General features: G+C 44.3%; 1 long non-coding RNA gene across 1 annotated transcript; it reads right to left on the reverse strand.

The window, feature by feature from the left end:
- Positions 1 to 410: 410 nt before the first annotated feature.
- LOC140076990 (uncharacterized) lies at positions 411 to 1,664 on the reverse strand. The gene is made up of 2 exons (XR_011849684.1): positions 1,374 to 1,664; positions 411 to 618 (listed from the first exon to the last, which is right to left on the reverse strand). It is a non-coding gene; the product is annotated as an uncharacterized lncRNA (long non-coding RNA).
- Positions 1,665 to 3,518: the final 1,854 nt, after the last annotated feature.

Raw genomic sequence — 3,518 nt, forward strand, 5'->3', positions numbered from 1 at the left:
CTGCTTCTACTGAATGTAACTGTACGCTTTCAGCTTTTGCAGTAGTTTTTATGCCTCCTCAGAGGTAGGTAGTTTGGGCTCATCCGGTGGATCACCTTTTTCTGTCAATAGCGTATTGAAGAAATTGTTAAGATATTTGTCTTTGCTCTCATCCTTTTTTGTGTCTATATTGTCAGAGATCTGTTCACCTACTTCCCGAATATCCCAATCAGATTCATTTGAAGATATGGATATGGTATCCGCATCCAAAGATATGCCTTTCAGATGTAATTCACTCACTAAATTATGATCATTGGAACCCGTATAACTTCTACCAACTGAGACCTGCTGACTCTCATCAAACACTGATGACACATGTGAGTTATACAGTTTGCTAATAGGTGATACTGAGAAAACGTCTAAAAGCTGAATATTTTGTGGACTGTGTATTGGTGCTTGGACATCGGGTTGCAATTCACACGGATCACACTGCTTTTCAGCAAGTCTTTCTCTTCTTGCTGATTCATTCTCTTTCTTCTGTGCTTTATGTATATTTTGGTTCAGTGATTCTGCAGGTTCAGTGCTATCACTGCCTGCAACACTTTTTCTCAAATAACCGGACATTGGTTATATTGGTTTCTGTAAAACACAAGAAGCAGCTGATTATATCACTAAAAAAAAGTGTTGCATAAGTCTGAACAGGAAGTGTTATACAGAATGCGTGTCTCACTATATACAAGCAAAGCAATGAAAATGTCGTAGCAATGAGCGAGTAAATCACAAAACTAGTTTAGGACTACAAATCATTAACAGTGCACAGTTAAAAAACATTTATCAGGGCTACTATTACTACTACAGAAAACTGGTGTAGAAGCCCTAAAATAAGCACAATGCCCGAGGAGATACCAGTCATTACGATTATTATCCCCTTTATGCCCACTTCACACCAAGGGTCCTAGAGGTTCAGGAGGAGGCGTTGCTGCCCCGTGGTTGTGCACAGTCAGATACATCAGGAGGCCTTAACCTCTTAATGTATCCAGCGGGGCCAGACTTCCATCATATGTCAGCGTATGATAAATATATCCCACGGTATCGATGTGTATCCATGAATTTTACTAACCAAATTGCAGACTTTGGTCCCCAAAATGGATCAAAAACATGTATGTATGTATGAATAAACTCAAGTAAATTGATGTGTGTCCTTTCCATAATTTTAATAGACGCTGTTATACCCCCCCCCCCCCCCTCCTCCAAGTTATTACCTCCGGAATGACTCACATCTGTAAGAAAAGGTAATGTCAAAACCTGGACACTCCCTTTAAGGACATGTTAGTGAGCACAATAAATTGGTGTTAGTGACATCTGAGAGAAGCTGGAATAGTCATGTCTACTACCTACACAAAGGTCTCCTCAGTCATCAGCCACCTGTCTGGTCAGGGCAATGGTGACCAGTGTCTACAGTCAACAAAACTGCACAGCCTCAACGGCTCCGCGCTGATTGGCCGTTTTTATCTCTGACTGAAAGCGCGGGTCTCGTTCTGCACACTGATTGGTCGGCCGCTGGCCTCGCGCTGCCCCTCACCTGACAGAAAGCATCTCTTCACACAGTGTAGAAACGGCGCGAAAGTCGACCAGCGGCGCTCAACAACAAGCCGCTCGATGATTGGCTGAGAGATTCGGAAAACTTTTCCTACTGTTGCTAAGCAAGAAAGGAATGATTGGAGGAGTCACGCAGGTGCTGAGCGCCCCCAAGTGACCGGAGCGCACAGGACACCCGGCACTTGTGATGCAGAGTGAAGATTTCATCCACAGTCACTCGAGAGTAGTCAGTGCTTACCTCCCGGGCAGTGGCGCAGGCAGGGTGTCAGTCAGTTTCTCCTCCCATCATTTGAATGAGAGGTGGAATTCAATAACTACATCTCCTCGTTAATTGTGGTCTGTAGGTGGCAGCATCGCCCCGTGATGCTCTGACTACTGGAGGACGGAGGGGGAGAGGAGGGGTGAACTTCATTCTCATCATCATCATGAATATAGAGGTTCCTGTTGATCAGAACACGTCTGTGACTGTGGGAGGGGGGTTTAGAAGCTGCTGCCAGTTAGTGTCTCATAGCAGCAGCTTAAATAATTATTCTGTTCCCCCTCAATTTACCCCAACCCACACAACTTACCCCCTACCTCCCCTTATGATACCTGATCAGCATTGTATCACCTGCAGCCCATTATAGACAGTTGCCTGTGCATCAGCTGTAGATTTGCCTGCCCTGTGGCACCAACTTGCCACTATCACCCCAGCCCCTCCACCACTTCAGCACCAAGTATATCATCGGCAGCGTGAGCTCAGGAACCTGGCAGTCAAGAGGATCAGTTACGGCGTCATCGGAGCACATGAGATGTAAGTGATCACAACCGGTGCCTTACCGCAAGTGAAGAGGAACATTGTACCAAGACCCCAGTGGTAGCCAGCACCAGGCTGCTTAAAGGTGTTTTCCCACTAACTAAAGTTAGGCCCTATTCACAGGATGGGGCCTGACTTGCTGATCAGTGGGGATCTCAGTGCTGAGACCCCCACAGATCGCAAAAATGAGGCGTCCGTCAGACCCCTCGCCGCTCCTCAGACTAATGGAGCAGACAGCCGCGCATGACTGTTCTGCTCCATTAATCTCTATGAAGCTGACGGAAATTGCTGCAAATAAATTCTTTCTTTTTCCATGTACAGAGCTCTGTGGCGGCTCGTTTTCTGCTTCACAGTGACTGTATATAATATTCCATGCCGTATACTGGGAAGCGGGAACTAAATTCCAATACAGTGAAATGGTGATGGTAAAAAATGCATTTGGACCATTTACAAAAATTGAAATCTCTTGTACAAAATTTTTTTTTTCATTTTGCCAAATTATGCTGCTAATAATTTTTTCATACTTCAGTGTACGAGCTGTGGGTGGTGTGATTTTTTTTTTTTTTTTTTTGCGACTTTGAGGTGTTTTTAATGCTACCGTTTTGAGGACTGTACAACATTTTGATCACTTTTTATAGAAATTTTAAATTTTGCATATTCGACTTATTTTTTTATCATTTTTTGATAGATAGGACATGCCTAAAATGTTTATGATTTTTACTAGGGTACTTTAACCTTAGGTTGTCTGATTGATCCTACCATATACTTCCATACTAAAGTATATGGTAGGATATGAGGATTTTCCCCATCTATTACAATGTGCAAATCGCACATTGTAAAAGATGGGTTAAAATGAGACCTCGGGTCATACAACGCCCCCACGATGACCTGATGGGGTGCGGCCATCAAGATTTTTAATCCCTTCTGGCAGCACCGACCACAGGTGTCACCGGTGGGCAAACGCCAATCTGGTACGGAGAGGGCTCAGCTCATGAGCCCTCTCTCTCCTCCTGCTCCTGACGCGGAAACCTGTGAGCCATCGCTTTCTTTCTGTTCCTGACGCGGAAGGGGTTAAAATGCTAATGGATGATAATTCTGGCATAAATTATGTCTAGTTGTACTTTGCCCATAGTATTAGTTGGTT

Source organism: Engystomops pustulosus, chromosome 9 (genome assembly GCF_040894005.1).
Source record: "Engystomops pustulosus chromosome 9, aEngPut4.maternal, whole genome shotgun sequence".
Lineage (NCBI taxonomy): Eukaryota > Metazoa > Chordata > Amphibia > Anura > Leptodactylidae > Engystomops > Engystomops pustulosus.